Source organism: Eublepharis macularius, chromosome 1 (assembly GCF_028583425.1).
Source record: "Eublepharis macularius isolate TG4126 chromosome 1, MPM_Emac_v1.0, whole genome shotgun sequence".
Classification (NCBI taxonomy): Eukaryota; Metazoa; Chordata; class Lepidosauria; order Squamata; family Eublepharidae; genus Eublepharis; species Eublepharis macularius.
In genome coordinates this window covers 205,786,477-205,805,994 of record NC_072790.1, presented here as the reverse complement: position 1 = coordinate 205,805,994, position 19,518 = coordinate 205,786,477, and positions in this window count along the sequence as shown.

Sequence of the window (19,518 nt, the reverse complement as noted above, 5' to 3'; positions counted from 1 at the left end):
CAGCAAAGCGTCCATGGGGCTGGTTCAGGATCCGTACACATAGTAAAATACAAGCATAGTTCATAACAACGCAAGCAAATAAACAAGGGTTAAAGGAGGGCGCCAAGAACAACCCTTAAGGCAGAAGAAGGTCGGGGTTATAGTGATCCAAGCGGTAAGACAGCTGGAGTTGCTGGAGCTGTCGGCGGCTCCAACAGCCCAAATAAAGTAGTGAGGCACATAACAAAACTTGAAAGGCCAAAATCACAACGATCGGGTGCAGGGCCAAGTTGTAAATTCCAGTGGCAGTGGGGCTCCAGCCAAAGAGGGTCTCCCACCACGAATGCTCGCCGGTGGTCTTAATCCGCTGGACCAGATCCAAAATCTCCTTTCCGTTGTGGGACACAACCAAAGCAGTAGTGTCCCCATCCCTCTGGATGCTCTGGAGGGTGCGGTGGAGCTGCGGGTGGGCCAGGAGCTCGTGGATTAATTCCAGACCGATGCCAAGGGGAATGGGCTTCACATGTCGATAGATGGAGGGTGCCACCAGGATCTCTTCTTGGGTCCAGACCGGTACCGTGTAGGTGAAGTTGCAGGCTGCCACCGAAGACAGGTTGCAAAAGCAGCGATTGACTCCCGGGATCACGGGCTTGAGCTGGAACGAGTTCAGGATCACAAAGTCGCAGGCCGTTCGCACGCAGGCACATCCTTTCCCAATGTAGACCACAGCGGAGCTGTTCTCCCGGACGACCTCGAAAGGGCACTCATTGAGGGCGTCGACTTGCGGGGCTACACAGGGGTGATGTGGTGCAAAGGCTTGGTCTTGGCAAATGAAGCCGGTCTGGTCTCGATGCTGGCACCCTTGGAGGCTGACGAGCTGCCATCCGGTCGGGGTGAAGCGGGCCCAATGGTCGGGGTGGCGGGCGTAGAGGACTTCGGTGACGCTGACTTGGAGTCCCAGAGGCACAACTGGATACACATGGAATGACTCGTGCGCACTGGCCGTTAATAAAAATAATTTAAGCTCCTGGGTGGTCGGTGAGAATGAGGAATTTACAAGAGACCACCAGGATTCAAGCTCCAGTTCTATGGGTGACAATTTGGGCATAATCAATCTTTTAATTTCCAGGGGCAAGTGCCCATCCGTGGCTTGCCGAATTAGCCCCATGGCCACAGCCTGATTTAATTGTTGGGCTTGCATACATGCCATGGCTATTGACATGTTGCGTTCCAAAGACTGTGTCCCCTTGAGCAGCAGAGAAAAATCTCTTTCAATTTGACTCTCCCAGTTAACTAAAATGGAGCTGATCTCGTGTTGCCCATTCGAAATGGAATTTAGGGACTGCACCACCGGTTTACCTAAGTCGGAGATGCTAGTCGTGACATGGGCAAACTTATTAGCGAGAGTCTCAATATTGACCGAATCCATGATTGCTAAGCCTCCGGCTGCAGGAGCAGTCCAGTCGGCAATGCTTCGTCTGGCACGCGAGAGAGAGGGGGAGGGATCGATCCACAGTTGTAGCCATGCATTCCAACCCTTGCTACCGGCCTCCAGATAGGGAGCGCACTGCGGCAGCCTCTGGGTTACATTTAGCTCAGCTAAGTCTATGCGGATCTCTTTTAAAGACATTTGCGGGCGGACTAGAACTCTCTCTCGAATGTCAGTCTTCAAAACATGGGAGCCCACTATATGCGTGCCGCCTTGGCTTAATTGCTTATTGCTAACAATCAAAGGGTCAATTTGGATGGTGTGGGTCTCCTGGGTCCGGATCAGCAGGGAGTAATTGCCTGGTTCGTGAGTCAAATTTACAAAGAGCAGCCCAAGCCGGTGAAATTTCTCTACTAGGGGCTTGGTTTGGCATTCGGGCGTCTGTTGAACCAGTATCCAATCGGGTGGGCCATGTTTGGCTAGGTCTTCCTCCTTCACAATCCAGGTCAGGTTCTCCCAGCGTTCTATAGCAAAGGAGAGAACTGCACCTGAAGGGGGCGTGATAGTGACAGATGCAGATTCAGTGGTAGTAGTGCCTAGTAGGATGGTCATTCTAAAGGGGTCTCCTGCCTTCCATACTGCGGCCGACACTAGAATAACTTCACAGTATGGTCCGAGAGCCTCAGTGACAAATGGCGAGGTTTCGAAATTGGCAGGGGTGGTATATTTGTCTACCACCGGGACTGCGGTGGGGGCTGGCCTGATACGGGGAAGAAACATACATGGGATCGGAGCAAGTGGTGACACTGTGTCAGTAGGCGAGTAACATACTAATTCTTGGGACATGGTTTTCACTCCCACACATAAAATAACAAGCTCTGGGGGTCGGATCCACTGCTCTTCGCAACTGCGGAAGTTAGTGCGGTCCGTGGGGGTGGTCATATTGCTCTGCTGCACAACCTTGCAGACCATCATTTCATTTCCTGCCAGGGTATTGATACATCTCCAGTGTGGGTAGGGCATTAATTTGGACGGGCGTCCCTCTATTAGGGTGCCTGCCAGCACGAGCAAACACAGAGTAGCCAGGTGCCTCATCTCCTGGCCTTCTTTTTCCTTTCTGTGTTGAAAATATCCTGGGGAGACCTGCGGATATAAGTACAGGTTCCCTGAGTTTCTTGCAGCAAAATAAATGAAGTAAAGCGGGGAAAAAGGAGGGCGTATTTCTGCCAGCACTGTATGTTAAGCGGGGTTCGAACGAGAAGTCCCGGAGCACTAAGCGAGCCTTCCAGCTTGTTGCTCTGGGGAGCTCCTGTGCGAAGGTTCCTTTCTATAGCATGTATATTTCAGGGGGGACGTCTTTACATCGAGCAAGGGTCGGCTGTGCGTTAGGCGGGATTATGCAAACTCGCCCCAGGGGTCTCTGGGTGCCTAGGCTATGTGGCCTTCGGGTGCCCCTTGCTCGGTGGCGGGCTACTTTTTATTTTGCGGGCTGAGAGCTGTCGGTCCGGCTCGGCCTGGCCTTGCCGTTTTAAAACGAAAAAAACTAAAGAGCGGTTTCCATTAACTATAAGGGTTGCTGCAGACGGGGGCCCTCGTTTTAATTTTTCAAAAATAGGCCTTCGTCATATGTTTGCAGGACAACCAATTTTTGGGGGGGACTCCCTCGGGAGGCCCCATCTTCTAGTTAAGGACAAAACGATACACCGGGCAAAAAAGGAAAAATACACTGAGCAAAAGAAAAATGCACTGAGCAAAAAGAAAAATACACGGGGCTAGAGGCATACGGGTGTGGGGTACTTTCGGGTTGCCCTCACTTGGAAGGCCTGGCAGGGTTTCATTAAAACTTCAACATGTCTCCCCCCCCTTCTTTTCCCTTGTGCGGTACGGGCAAGGGAAAAGATTACGTGGGGCGGGCGGCTGCTGGCGGAAAGGGCCGAAGTGGAGCCGAAGGTGCTCGGCGGCGTTTATCGAAAAGCGGCGGAGGCGGCCGAGATCTGCCGGCGCCACTGGGTCTGGGTTATTCTGGGGTCATCTTGGCGCAGGGGATCCTGGCTATGTAAATGAGGCACGCTGCCCCTTGTGCGTGGCGAACGCACCCCAATAACACATTCCAGGGGTAACATATTTACAAAATACTGGCGGGTCTTTTACTTTTGCACTAAAGCGTACTAAGTGGTGGCGCCGTATAGCAACTCACCATGACGAATATAAACATTAGTAAAAGAGGGATGTTGGGCTATTTGGGGGATCCTTTTCCAGGGGAGGCACGGCCCTCAAAGCCAAAGCCGACCATCATGCGAAAGCGTGGGTCTGGCAGGTGAGACCCCGAATCTACGTAGATGCGGGATCTTCACTAGCACGGCGGGTGATATATTTTCGAATACAGGGATCACCTTATTTGGTGGTTCCACTATGTTCGAAGGAATGTATGCACCTCTGGGCTAACGCCTCTCCAACCACTTTCACACACAGCAAATCTCTTTTGCCTGTGCAATTCTTTTCCGAACATGCGGCTTACAATCCAATTAAGAATCACTTTCGGTGGTGGTCCTATTTGGCTTTGATTGCCGTGTCTTCTCCTAAGGGTCCCAACTGTGGGGCCCGCCTAATGAGGTCAAAGAATAGAACTGGAAAAACTTTTAACATTTACACCGATATCTACATATTCTACTATTTCTTTTATTCTAAAGCTACAAAGGTCTGGTCTAAGGGGACACACGGTATCTCTGGCCCAGGGTGGAGGGATATCTGGCGAATCACTGGGCAGAGGGGGGCTGGACTGGTGGAGGTTCCCCCAGGGTCGTACACAGGAGGGGCGGTTTGCAGCGGCTTCCCTTTCCATTCTTTTAACTGAGAGGCATGAAAGTATTTTAGCCACGTTCCTCCTGTCCTTCTCTGGATGGCTACCTGATAGACCGCTGGGGAGACTCTTTTTGTGATAGGGACTGGGCCTTGCCACTTGGCTGCTAGTGAGTGCGCCTTTTGCGAAAACTTCCTGTACAGAACGAGCTGTCCTTCCTCCCACTGCCTGGGGTTCCTGACCCATCCCAATTTGCGGTCCATATCCTTCTGGGCTGTGCCCAACTTCTGGGCCACTTGCATGTGGACGGCGTGTATGGATGAGAGCAGGTCTTGGACCCAAGCATCATTAATCACTACAGGCTGCATATCGGAAGTGAGCTGCGTATCTAGCCAGAAGGCTTCCGGGAGCTGCATTCTTCGCCCTGTCATTACCATATGGGGTGTGAGCCCGTGAACTGCGGTAGTGCCTCTAATGGCCATTAGGATTATGGGGAGTTTTTCATCCCAGTCTCTCCCGGAGGAGCGAACCATCTTGCGGAGAGCCTCCTTGAGGGTCCGGCTGGTTCTTTCTATGGCGCCTGAAGCTTGAGGGTGGCCGGCTATGTGGAACCGTTGCTGGATGCCTAGTGCTTTACAAAGCTCCTGTGTAACTTCTCCGATAAAGTGTGAGCCTAAATCGGAGTCCATGACTCGCACAATGCCCCATCTTGAAAAGACATTGTTGAACAGTAGTTTGGCTGTGGTGGCTGCATTGTTGCGCTTGCACGGAAACGCTTCGACCCATTTGCTAAAGGGGTCTATGACAGTGAGGCAGTAGCGATTGCCGCGAGCAGTGGGGGGAAGGGGGCCGATAAAGTCAATCTGTATGCGAGCCCAGGGTCCATCAATTCTCTGATGCTGGAGGGGAGCTCTAGGTCCGGTGGGGTCTGCATTAACCATAGCGCAGGACAGACAGTTGTCTACCCATTGCGCTACTTCGGTACGCATGCCAGGCCACCAACCAACCTCTTTTACCCTTTCCAGAGTCAGATCCTTGCCTCGGTGTCCCTGCTCGTGGACAAACTGAATTAAGTCAGCCCTAACTTCCAATGGCACTACCCAATGGCGTTCGCCGGCTGCATCTACTGCCCAAACTATGCCTTCCTCTTCTCTGATCATGAGTCTCCCTGTCTGATCCCTTCCTGCGGCTAGGAGGTCAGTTATTTCTGGGTCAGATCGCTGCAGTTGTGCTAGGTCTAGTGTTCCTGCGGTTCCCTGAGCTTGGCTGCGGGCTTGTGCCCGAGTGGTGACAGGGCGGAGGGGACAATCGGTGGCTGGTTCCGGTGGGGGAGCACTTTCAGTGGCGGCTGCCTTGGCTGCAAGGTCTGCCTGGTCATTCCAATAAGCGGTCTCTGAGTTCGTCTTCTGGTGTCCCTTGACATGGGTCACCTGCGTTGGGCCTGAGCGAGACTGGAGGAGTGCTGCTACTTGCTGCCATAGCTGTAGGTGGGCTACGGGTTTCCCATCGCTAGCTCTCCACCCCTGATTCTGCCACACCGGGAGCCAGACCGTGGCGGCTTTGGCCGTCCAATCCGAGTCTGTGTAAATGGCAAGTGGGCTTTCTGGGGGCTCAAACTCAAGCACCGCCAGAAGCGCTTGCACCTCAGCCGCTTGGCTGGAATGGGGGCGGGCTGGACCTTTGAGGGTATGGGCGTCGCTCACTCGCACGGCGCCGTAGCCTGTCCGAGGGGAGCCTCCAACGTGAAAGGAGGAGCCGTCACAGAACCAGCATGTGAAGCCGTTCTGTCGGGCTTCCTCTAGCGGGACTCCCCAAGTGACTGGCCAGACAACCTGTGGTGGCGGGTCCAGGGGGCACTCGTGCTCGGTCCCGGTTACCAATAGGCCATAGGGGGCTGGTGGCTCAGTGGTTTCCTTTTTGAATTCTACTCCGCGGTTGACCAGGGCCAGGGTCCACTGGGCTATGCGAGCGTTTGAAACTTGTCCGTCTTGTATCTTTCCCGACAGGATATATTTGAGGGGCGTGTGAGTGGTTTGAACTATTGTACGTGAACCTCCTATGATAAATTCCCAATGGGTCAGACTCCAAACCAGAGCAAGGCATGTCTTCTCGCATGGGCTAAACTTAGTTTCTACTGCGGTTAGGTTGCGAGAGGCATAGGCTACTACTCTAGCGGTTCCTGCTTGCTGCTGGGTGAGCGTGGCTCCTATGCTCTTGTCTGATACTGCTAACTGGATAAAGAAGGGCTGGGTAACATCTGGATGGGCTAGGGCCGGGGCTGCGGCCAGACTGCGCTTTAGCTCGGCTAAGGCTGTCTGTTGCTCCGGTCCCCACTCCCAGGGAGTGTTCTTCTTGAGGAGAGCATAAAGGGGGCGAGCTTTGTCTGCAAAGGACTCGATGAAGTCTCGGGAAAAGTTAAAAGTTCCTAGAAGGGCTCTGAGGGAGGGGACATCGGTGGGTGCAGGCAGCTTGGAAATGACCTCCATTCGCTGGGCGTCCGGGGTGCGACCCTCGGGTCCCAGGGTCAGACCCAGGTACTTGACGCTGGTCTGAACCAATTGGGCCTTTTCCCTGCTAGCCTTGAACCCAGTCTCGCGGAGGAGTTCCAGGACTTCCCTGGTGATTTGGCGGGCTAATTCTTCCGTGGGGGCGTGGACTAAAATGTCATCCACGTAGCTCAGTACGTGGGGCCTCGAGGAGGGTTGGAGGCGTTCCCACATCTGAACTACATGGGCATGACAAATGCTGGGGCTGGAGTGGAATCCCTGGGGGGTCCGCTTGAATGCGTATTGCTGGCCGCGGAAAGTGAACGCGAACTTGTACCAGCAAGACTCATGCAACCGGATGGAGTGGAAAGCATTGGCCAGGTCTATGACCGAGTAGAACCGGGACCCAGCGGCAATGGCCGTTAGGATCTCATTATACTTGGCCACAACCGGGGCAACTGGAGGGGTGGTGGCATTCAGGGCACGGAAGTCGACCGTCATTCTCCAGGTCACTCCATCTGCTTTCAGAACTGGCCACAATGGGGCGTTGCAGATGGACTGCATCGGGAGTATGACGTCCCACTCAAGGAGTCCCTCTATGGTCTTGGCTATCCCTGCCTCAGCTTCTGCTGGGTACTTGTACTGTCTTTGGGGAGGGGGGTCCTTTCCTTCAATCAGGACGCAGGCGCCCTTCACTATCCCACACTCGGCCTTGTCTGTCACCCACACTTCGGGAAAGTCCTGAACCCAGGGGTCTCCTGTGATGGGGGCGAGAGGAAGGGGGGCCTTGAGGGCTGCACATCGATGGACTGCATTAACAAAGTCTGGGCCTCCCGGGATGCGCCACAGGAGCCCGTTCGCTAAGTCAATGGTCAGTCCCTCGGCACGGAAAAATGGCATGCCCAAAAGTCCATCGTCTTCTCCCCGGTTTGCGCACGCCGAAATCCGGGTGGCCAGGTTCCCAACGGAGAGGGGGATATCCTGCCAGACCGGGGATTCCTGCGTGCCGCCTCCAAAACCGGCGAGCTGCATGGTTGTGGGGGTCTGGGTGCCCTTTGCAACTAAGGTGGGCCGGAGTATATTAAGTGAAGCTCCGGTATCTATGAGGAGGGTGGCAGGCTTCTTCTTTTCCCCGGGAGTCCCGATCCCTGCCTTCACTGTCGGTCTCCCCCATGTGTCCGGCTTTAGTTTGGCAACTATGCCCACGGAGGGAGACTGGGACTCGGGGCAACCCTATTCTGATCCTGCGCCCTGATCGGTGGAAGCGGCGCTTCCTCTAAAGGGGTTGTTGGGGCTCGGGCGTTCCCGAACCGCAGCTATCGGGGGACTCGAGAAGGGAGGGTCTGGCGGCAAAGGGGGCGCCGACGGAGGTACTGGGGGCTGCTGCTGGTCTTCCCACTCCATGATCGCCTTCATTAGAACGGACGTGGGCTTTCCGTCGAAGAGCTCCATGTTCGCTCCAATGTTCTTGAGGCGCATCCAAAGTTCCCAACGGAGGGAGTCCCTGGACTGGGGCGTGCTGCCGCGGTCCCGGTAGCCCTCGTGGTCGCCCTGCGATGCTCCCCAAGCATTAGACTGATCTGGAGGCGGGTAGACCTGATGGTGGTACGGGTGCGATGCTCGCGAGTGAGAAGGGGCTATGGGTGCATCCTGTAGTCGGGGCTTGTGGGGTCCTTGCTGGGAGGAGGAACTGTAACTCGGGGTAGGCGCAAAGGAAACTCCCGGACGGTAGTCCCTCGGTCCCCTTCCCCGGTTAAAGCTACCGCTCCTTCCCCTCAGGATTCCTCCCCTTGCCTCCGGATACGGGCTGCGTCCCTGTGGTCGGTACTGAGAGTGGGGGCCATGATTGGCATAGGTGACTGCACTTATCGGCTCGCTCTCCTTCCTACGAGAGGCCGGGGGCTTCACATGGCGGATGGCGCCGGTTTCTCGCAACAGGCCAGCAATGCTTCTGATGCGAGCTTCCAGGTCTCCCCATGAGATGCTCCCGGGCTCCACTCCTGCTAGTGCTAGGCGGGTGGTACTATTGAGTCCATCTAAGACTGCTCTCCTGAATTCTAATTCGTCAAAGTCGGGTACATCGCTTGCATCCAGATCTACTTCATCTGCTAGCTCTGCAAGAAGCTGCTTTCTAGCTAAATATGCCTCTGGGTCCTCTCCCGGTTTTTGAGACTCTGCAATATACAGGGCTTTCAAGCTTTTGGTGGGCCACAGGAATGCACAAATTTCTTTAATTGCTCCATACTGGCTGCGTGTGGCTAGCCGTCGGTTAGAAATATAGGCATTGAGGGCCGAAACTATCTCAGGGGCGGCGCATTGGCGAGCCAGTTGGGCTACATCGGAACCACTAGCGGAGGGCTGGGAGGTGGTCACATGGGTGAACCACTGGATGGCCGTGTCTCGGTTTAGGGGTCCCATGCGATCTGCTATGGCCTGGAGCTCATCGGGCCTCCAATTGCGGGTTTCTTTAACGACCCGGTCTGTCTTCCTACCGTCCTCGTCCATGGATACAATTTCCTTGGTAGCTATCGGATGGAGGGGCTGTGGAGCTTCCTCGGGCTGGGGCGAAGGAGGTGACCAACTGTCGGTACTACCTTCGGGGAGGGCCAAGAGGGCTGCGGGATGCACGGCGGAGATTACGGCCTGCTGCATTCCCAGGTGCTGTTTTAGGGCCTCTAGCTCCCTCCTACAAGCGGAATGATCAGCGGAGGTTACCTTGGAGTGATTGTGCTCTGCCATGAACTGGGCGGCATGGGTTAGCTTAGCGATTCTTTCCTGTCCCTCGATTACTGCATGCTCAGCCATGTCGGCACGAGCGGTGGCCGCCTCAGCCTTGTGCTGGGCGTCCTGGAGGGCGGTAGTTAATCCTTGTTTTTCCAATATGAAATTAACGCGTTCAGCGCGCCACTCAACTGCCTTTTCCTCATGGTCTCTTTCCTGTTCGGCTAGTTTGGCCCTGAGACTCTGGATTTCTAGGTGCAGGGCGTCCTGTTCTCGCTTTGCTTTTTCCTCTAGCTCCTTCCTTTCTTTGTCCTGGGCTATTCTGAGCCTCTCCATTTCCTGCTCGCTATCTTCCTGCGCTATATGTAATTTATTTATCAGGGACACGCTGTCCTGTAAGGCAGTAAAAAGTGCCCAAGCTCCGTATCTGTCCTTCTTGCTCGACTTGGGTTTCTCTTTCTCACAAAAATCTTGGAAGGCACTTCTAACTATCTGGAGTGGGTCGGGTCCCTTGAAGGAACCTGCTTCCCAAGGGCAATCTCCCTTCTTCACTAGCCACTTCTCCAGGCGGGGCACGGTGGGGTTTGCCCGGTACATTTTTCCTTTCGTTTAAGGCTGATCTCGGGGGAGGTTAAAGAGTAGATCAGCGACACCAGGGGTGGGGCGATTAAAGCTGCTCAAGGGTTTTAACAACTTCTTCCTCTCTATGTTCCTTTTGGGAGGTTTATCCTTCCCTCAGGTCCTCAAGGGTTTTTACCAGGGGGGTTTTAAGGTTCTACTTTTAGGGTTTACAGGGTATTTTTAAGGGTTCTACACTCAGTTCTTCTCCACCGGGGGAGAAGGAAAATTCCTATTCCCGTTTCAAGCTTGCCTACAAGCCACGGGACCAGGAAACGTTTACTGGCTCGGAGGGTGCTCTCAAGCTCTCTAAGCCCAAGAACCAAAAACGCTCAGTGCTTCCAAGCCTCTGCTCAGAAGCCAACAATGCTCTCAAGCTCTCTGCCCAAGAACTATACTCAAAGTGTCCCCAGGCCTCGTGCTCAGAGACAAACGGTTAAACTGTCTCCAAGCCAAGACCAAAAGACTGAAAGCGCTCAAGGACTGCCTCTGCACGTCCCCAAGCAAAATTGCTCAGGAGTAAAGCTTACTGTACTCCCAAGCGAGGTGCGCTCAAGAGTTCTAACAACTCCCAAGCAAAAGTGTGCCCAAGAGTCCCACTGACTCCCAAGCGAGGTGCGCCCACGAGTCTGACTTAAAACTCGCAAGCGGAAAGGCGCCCAAGAGTCTACCTTAAAACTCTCAAGCACGGTGCGGCAGGCTGCCGCGGGGCTTCAGGAACCTGGCTTTAGATTCCCAAAGCTAACTAACCAAACGGACTATCGATCCCTTCCCGTTTCCTTCGGAGCGGGGATTGAAGCCTAAGTGCTGGCAGGAACGGGGTTTGGACGGACTTAGGAGAGACGGGGGAGGGCGGAAGAGAATTTTATATGTGCTGCTTCAGGATATATATAAATCTATAGAGCCTACTTCTGGGATCCCACCCACATAGACGCGTTTAGGCGGCCCGGAAGGTGGCCAGGAACTTCACCAGTTCAGAGGTCCTCACCCACAGTACACCGGTTATAACGGCTGGAGGGCCTCGCGGTGCACCACAAAAGGCAAGTAGTCCAAAGCTGGCTGAAGGAGGAAATGGGGAAAAGCCAACCCACAAGATAGAAATGCTCGCTAGAGCCACACACAATCACACTTTTAATTCCCTGAGCTAAATTGCGCTCTTTACACTGAGGTCTGGAAAATTTTCCTCTAAGTCAGTTCGCCGAAAACACGCGTGTCGACTCACGTGTATTCACACGAACTGGGTTATGCCCGCATTCTCCACCAGTAAACTGTTACCAGAACTGCTCTTTTATTATAATGGGGAATTAGCTGTAGCAGTCTGTAACTATTAATATTAAGCGAGGATCATAACCTATGTTTACGGAGGTCCCGATCCCAGACACTCTAGTGAAAAAGAGGCAGACAAGGAGTAAGGTCCAAACACGTGTATTTAGTGTAGCGTAAGCCTAGCTTGCACAATCATACAAAGAACATACAAGGTCTAAGAAATACAGAGTAGAAATACAGAGACGTTCGCATTAGCTGGTTCCCAACGATGATAGGGGGAATACTCACTTATCCTGAAGCGAAGCAGAGACACAACAGCGAGGTGGCCCAATGCCAGCACTGGGACCACAGACGGACAGCAAGGAAGTCTGGATAGGAATGGCCTAAGCCACGGGCAGCAAGGGGGGGGGGGTCTGGATAGGAATGGCCTAAGCACCGAGTGGTCTGAGAGACCAGCTTAAATACCCCAAAACGTACCCTGGGGCTGGTGCTGTACTTGGTGGTTCTCACAGATTAAAACAAAGGGTCTAATGGGCTACTGAATGGCTTGGATGGGCCACTTTAGTAATCAGATTGTGATAAGTGACACCTCAGGAAGAGGGGACAAAAGAGGGAGGGGGAAATCCAAGTGGGCTGAAAGGATGTTCCAGCGGACAGGGCTTGTCCTGATGTCATCAGCTTCTGGAATGCGGAGGTTTCTTTGAGATGCATTCTCTAAGTGCTTGGGATGGTCGGCACTTAGTTCCTTCTCCGGGGCGGCTCCTAAGATATGCAGAGCGGGGCGAGGGGCTCTCGCTGCGGACGTGGTGTGCCCGCTTCGCCGAAATGGCTTCTCAAAGCAGTCTCTTCCTCTGGGTCTTCTGGGTGCCTGAGAACATGGATGCCGGCTGGGCATAGCTGGGGCTGGATAGCAGGCTGCCCGGTAGCGAGGGCAAGCTCGGCGACCGGCTCGCGGGAGGCTCCAGGCGGGAACTGACCAGGGAGCGCCTAGCCAGGCTCGCTGGAGGTTTCCCCGGCGGGCGCCCGGCTGCTAGCAGCGGCTTGGGCCCATGTGAGGCAGGCTTCCATAGAGGCAGCGGGAACAACACTTTAAAACACAGTCCAAAGCAGGGAACAGGCACGGTCCGTGGCAGATGGCAAAGCAGGCACGGGGAACACAGTCCAAACACACACTGGGAATTCCAGATACAGGCCAGGGCAGGGCTTGCCCAGGAAGAGAGTCCTTTGTGCAGTTAACCAAACATGGAGTCAGTAAACTACACAGTCTATTGCAGCAGGGTAATTGACACGCAGGCAGGAAACTGACACGTGTATCAGAACACACACACGTGCACAGCAGTCTTTGGGTGTAGCAGTAAAACAGCAACGCAGGAAACTTTAGCACAGTTCATAGCAGGCTTCAAAGCAGGGGAGGGGGCCTACTTGGCAACAGGGGAGGCTTCCCCCACCAGGCACCAACCCAATCCGGACAGTTTCGGCCCCGATGCAGGTCGTTTTGTCCGTGATCCAGGCCAAAACTGTCCCAAAATGGCCATTTTGGGCCCGTTTTGGCCTGGATCAGGGCCTAAATGGCCAGCGTCAGGTTGGTGTTAGGCAGGGGAGCATTCCCCCACCCAGCATCGACCCAATCCATTTTGGCTCCAATCCGGGCTGTTTTGGCCCGAATTGAGGCCTAAACAGCCCAACATTTTTCAAAGTCAGGTGGGCGGGGGCACCTGACTGTTGGGGAAACTACTGTAACGGCATTCCAGTGTGTTCCCCCTCCAAATGAGCCCTTGTTGCCTTGGAAACTGATTGATTGGCACCAGGCTGTCTGCAGTGACGAACCAAAAAATGAACCCAACGAACCAGCCTAAAGTTCATGACAGTTCGTCAGAAATGGGATCTGACGAACCGCTGGCTTGTGAATCATGAACTGGCCTGATTCGCCATGAATTTTGGTTCGTGCCCATCCCTATTCAATAGTTTAGTCTACAGTTCCTATCCCTATAAGCATCTTTCTGAGTCATTTTTTTACTGTACAGCCCTTTTACCTGTGTAAAAAAGCCTACGTATGTAGACTAAACTATTCAATAGTTTAGTCTACAGTTCCTATCCCTATAAGCATCTTTCTGAGTCATTTTCTTACTGTACAGCCCTTTTAGCTGTGTAAAAATGCCTACGTATGTAACTAACTCAGTTTTGCATACTTTGAAGAAAGCCAGGAGAGTGGGAGCCTTCGTAACCTTATCAAGTAGGCTATTCCATAAGGTGAGGATCACAACAGAGAATGTGTATGTAAGGGCAGGTGTTGATTTTACCCAGTTGCAGGGTGACACATGTAGAAGCCTCTGCTGAGCAAATATGCCATATCAGAGAATAAGGGGAGTAGGGTTGCCAGCTCCAAGTTGGGAAATTCCTGGAGATCTGGGAGGTGAAACCTGGAGAAACCGGGAGAAAGTGGGGTTTGGGGAGGGAAAAGACCTTGGCATGGCATAATTCCATAGAGTCCACCCCCCAAAGTAGCCATTTTCTCCAGGTGAACTGGGAGATCTCCAGCCACTACCTGGAGGCTGGCAACCCTGAAGGGGAGAGGTGGTCCTGCAGACCAAAGCCATGAAGGGCTTTGTTTGTGATAGCCAATACTTTGAATCAAGCTTGGTAACTAATGAGTAATCAATGGAGTGCTTGCAGAATGGCAGTAATATATATGTTTTGCCTAACTCCTAATAATAATCAAGCTGTGGTGTCCTGCATCAACTGGAGTTGACAGTGTGTAGACCTATGTAGAATGCATTATAGTAGTCTAGACTCAATGTTACTGTGGCATGGATCCAAATGGCCAGGCAGGGGGACATCATCCATGCTGGACTGAGTTGGAAGAAAGAAATTTTTCATAGCTGCATTAACTTGCTTCTCTAGCAGCAATGCCAGATCCAGTATAACCCTTAAACCAAGTCTGCTAGAGTCAAATGAACCCCATTAAAAGTTAGGAGTACAATGTCTTTCAAGGTCTCTGCCTTCTCAATGAGTATCATTTCTGTCTTGTCTGGGATCAGACTGTATTTTGTTGATCTCCTTAGTGTTCAAGAGTGATGTTTTAAATATCACATTGCCATATCCTTAGTAACAATGTTCTAAAGATCTTCCAATGAAAACTCTTGCATGAACAAGTTAAATTTGTTTGATTATGAAAAGAGAGTTTGAAAAACAGCTTTGTACAAATGATGAACATGTTATTTCAAAATGTGTAAACTTTTATTGAAATTGAAACGGAAGAAGAATCTGTGAAAGATTGTATAGTTAAATGGGCTAAAAACTTTGAGTATAATATACTGAAAGATCAGTGGGAACATATGTGGGTAAAGGGGCTCAAATTTACTTTGAGTTCCACACTTAAAGAAAATCTCTATATCGGTGGTACGTGTCTCCTGGCAAACTGGCAAAAATGAGTAAACTGGCAAAAAATGTTGAAAATTTGAGCAACAAGAAGGAACATTTTATCATCTTTGGTGGACTTGCTCTAAAGCTAAAAAAATTTGGTTGCAAATTCATATGATAACACAAAAAATGTTGAAGATCAATATACAATTTAAACCAGAAGCCTTTTTTTTAGGATTAATGGATAAACAGTTGGAAACTCAACATGGTATTCTATTTCTATGTATGACCATGGCAGCTAGGCTTCTATATGCACAAAAATAGAAAAGTACAGTATTGCCTTCAATCGAGGACTGGATTATGAAAATGATGGCGTTAGCAGAGATGGCTAAACTAACAGCTCTGATCAGAGATAAAACATTGCCTGTTTTTATGGTTAACTGGAAAGCCCTTATTGACTTACTGCATGAGACAAGGAAAAATGAACTGATGATTTGTGGCTTTGATTTTTAAGAAGATAAGTTTGGGAAAAATAAATAGAAAGGGGGCTGTATTGGAAAAGGTAAATTCTGGGGATACTAAAACTAAAAGTATACTGTTTGTTAAAATATAATAGACGTTCTAGAGAAAAATGGAAAATGAAATATGTATCATTTTTTGTTTTTTCTAATCTTTTTCTTTTTTCTGTATTCTTCTTTACTTTTATCTTTTCTTTATTTGCTCTTTTTACTGGGCTTTTAATCTTACTAATAAAATAAAGATTTTTCTAAAAAAATAAGCTAAATTTCTGGAAAACAGAGACAATATTGTTTTCATCTTCATTATTAATTATTTGATTGACAAAATTTATACACTTGCCTTTCTGCCCTCACTAGGGCTACCAAAACAGTGAACAGCTTAAAAGCAATTAAAACCAACCCAAAACATGTCATTAAAACATGTCATTAAAAACAGAGCTAAAATACCATACAAAAACATTAAAACAACAATTAAAATATTGGATAGGAAGAAAAGATCACTGAGAGAACAAAAAATTCTTCATCTGCTGGTGGAAGATTGCTACAGAGGGGGGCAGATGAGTCTCCTGGAGGATAGTTTGAGCGCCTAATCTCAGAAGGCAGATGGAGTCCTCTTGCCTGGAGTCCACTTACGGTGGGCAAACTCCCAGCAATTTATGCTTCTGCCCACTGATTGCCAGCTGATCAGCAAGAGAAGGCAGGCCGGGAAAATGGGTGCACACATGATTATCATGAGCTGATTATATCACTTCTGGCATGACTCTGAAGCTACATTTAACACTGTTTTCTCACAAAGTACTCAGATATTAATTACACATACTCCCCCCCCCCGTTCTAGGTCTATTTTGTGCTGGATCTTGCATTTTTGATTTACTTATTATATTGATGAAGTGCTGTTTATAAGATATATATATACCACAGAGGAAGTCCCTTGGGCTAAAGCAAGTCTGGTTTTTGGTTCTGTAAATGTGATTAACAGCCCAATCCTAACCCCCCAGGCAGTGCCGTTGCTCGTGTGCTGGTGTAAATGGGGCGGCGCTGCACAGCACCCTATGGACTTTTGCAGGATTGTCCCGCTGGCACCCGAGCATGGCAAGACGAGATGCAGCGGCCCCTGGGAGGTCCCACCCACCGTTCCCCTGACAACCCTGCTCACACCAACCAATGGCCACACCCTCCCGACATTCAGGTGAGGGGCAACCAGCGGTGCAGCCAATGGGGAGGGCCAGACTGGTGGCTGCAGCTCGGTGTGCCTGCAAATACCTGCTGCAGCTCTCACCACAAAAAGAAAAAGGTTCCCCCTCCCTGAAAAGTAGGGCCAGATAGTAGGGAGCTGATCTCTGTTGCCTGGAGATCAGTTGTAATTCTGGGAGATCTCCAGCTACCACCTGGAGACTGGCAACCCTAAGTAGTCCCCAGGTTCCAGAGAAGCAGGTGGGGAGGAGGCAGGGCCATCAATGAGTGACAGGAACACCCACTGGGAACCACGTGGGAGGTCAGGTGGCCGTTTGGAAACGAGGGGAATGAAAAGCGTGCTCAGACTTGCTGCTGTGCAACTTGAACACATCACTGCATCTCTAAAGTGAGAACAGGGGCTGGACCTTGACAGCCATGTCCAAGTACTGGGGAGATGCCCCCCAGAGTGAACTGACAGACCCTCCCCACGCCAAGTCCATCCCTGCTTCTGCAAACACATCCCCCACCTCCTGGCAGCGGCTTTCCACCTGCAGCGACCATCTTCCTGGCTTATCAGATGCCAGCAGCTCAGCCTATCAGAGAATGAAAGTCCCCAGTGCCTCCCCACCCCCTGCAGACATTCATGGGCCACAGTTCAATTCCCACCCCACACTGAGGGGAAGAAGGGGGCAGGGAGGCAGGACGGAGTGCTGCCTGATACATTTGTGGGGATGTGTGAGTGGGCATGTGTGACAGGGTGTTGAATGAGGGGCTAATGACAATGTCAGTCAGGCATGCAAACATAGAAGTTTGTTGTTTTTCAACACGTTTTATTAAACTGGAAAAAGTGCCACCGTCACGCGGTAACCAACGCATTTTGAGCAGCCCTCATTCTGCGCTCCCAGGGGTGGGGTGGAGATGCTGACTGCCTTGAGATATCACTTCCTGGGCTGGATCTGAATGACACTTGCAGAGGATTGGGGGGGGACTGAAGCAGACATGCTTGGTTGTCTCCCGGACAGTTGCGACGTGCCTGCAAGGGAAAGACACATATGTGCAGCAAGTAACTCAGCTGAGCCAAAGCCCACACTCCAACATCTGAGAAAATGTACATATTAGAGAGCAGCAGCAGGAGCTCCACAGGTGCAGTTGGCAACCAGCTGATGCAAGACCCTCTGACGAGGAAGCACTCTGCCTTGGGGTGATTTTACCTTTAAGGGAGAAAATAAGCAGGTAGTTACAAACACCTGGTCAAGAGTAGTTTTCTGGGCATCTGCCTCTGGGGCAGGCAGGGGCTGCCGCCACTGTCCTCTCCCCTGCCAAGGCGAGTTCAGGTGATGGGGCAGCCAACACAAATCAGCGAGTTGGGTTAGCAACCGCCCCATCTCCCTCTTACCTGTAAGTGCTTCCTCGCTCCTTACTGAGATGCAACTTCAGAGTCAGATAACCTGCAAGGAAACTGGAGTGGTTGTTGCTAGCCAGACAGTCTGGACTTTGCCCTTCTTCCCTTGAGCAAGTGCAAAGTTCTCCCACGTTTCTTGCAAAGTCCCCAAAGTGCACTCAGTGCCTGCCACTGTGGGTACCCTCTCTCCTGCCTTGTGTTCAAAGTACCCACGGCAGAAAGCAAACGGGCAGAGCTTTCAGCCACGTGCTAACTTACCTGACGACATGGGCAGCAGGGGCAGATGCTTTGTAGGGTGTGTCTGCAGGTGATTGGGTGCAAGGAGGGGGGCTCGTCCATGCCGGAAGCACACGCGGATTGGCCCCCGTGATCGTTCCCATCCTATGCTCCTTCAGGCCGTGGGGGTGGGGCTGGGTGCTCGGAGAGGGGTCCGAGTTTTCCCTGTTAAATGGGTGCCTATTGGCTATGCCTTGTTTTTTCACGGCGTAGCTCTTTTGTGCTGCTGTGGGCGTTCCCTCTTCTGGAAGGACTTAGGGAGCAAACTCCAGCCCTGCCCTCTGCCCCGCCCCCTCCCGCGCTGGCGCAGGGCCCTGCGCCGCTTCTCCACCTCCGTCTGGCCACCTCTAGCTCCTGGTGGTGGCAGCCCACCGGCATTAGCACGTCTTGTGCCACTGCCGGCGGAAAGGCATTTACGCCCACACAGGAGCTAGTTCCGCCGGTGCTAGCCTTAGTTTGATCCCTATTCACTTTCCCCATCCCCTAGGATTGAGCTGCCCATGTACTAATATATGTGCATAAGTCATTATACTATGTTTATATACAAGGTTTTAGTATGAACCATATTGTGGGTAGTTTTAAATCTAACTTACATATTTTAAATTGATGAATTATATACTGGTGTTTTTAATCTATTATCTTACATTTTAGTAATACTTTTTTCTTTTGTTCCAACCTCTTTGGTTACCCTTTGTTTGCAATTTGTTGTTTTCCCTCCCCTTTTCATTGTTCTTACTATCTATGGTGTTGTGCCAGGGCCAACTCTTTAACACGCAGCCCAAAATGTAGCACTTTCACTATGATTTGGGCTGAATATTAAATAATTGGCTCTGGCATTACATTGTAACTTCTGGGTCGTGCTGGAAGCACCAGCATCAGCTAGGGATGCAATCATGTACATGCTCTGGTAGTATCTGCCACCACCCACCTCCTGCTGTTGCTAGGAGGGACCTGGTAACTTTAAGTGGGGGCACCCAAAGCTGGGCTATGGAAGATGACCACAGTGGTCAGGTAGGCTCATAAGGGCATAGAAGTCTTACAGATATGTTGGTCCCAAACCATATAGGGCTTTAAGGGTCAATTGAGCACTTTGAATTGTATTGCAAAACAAACGAAGCCAGTGTAGATCACTGGAGTGATACTGTCCCCTACAACCCACTCCAGTCAACATCATGGCTGAAGCATTCTGCACCAATTTAAGTTTCCAAATACTTTTCAAGGGCATCCCCACACAAAGTGCATTGCAGTAATCTAATCTAGATGTAATCAGGGCATGTGCTACAATGGTCAGATCTTTTCTGCCAAGGAACTGGCTGACCAGTTGAAGCCTGGTCACAGTTGCTACCTGCTTATCCAACAGTAGGCCTGGGTCCAAGAGCATTCCTAGAATTCAGGCCTGTTGCTTCAAAGGGAGTGCAACCCCATCCAGAATGGGTGACACCCTAAATCCTAGCTCAGACTTACTGTTCACCAGCAGCTCTCATCAG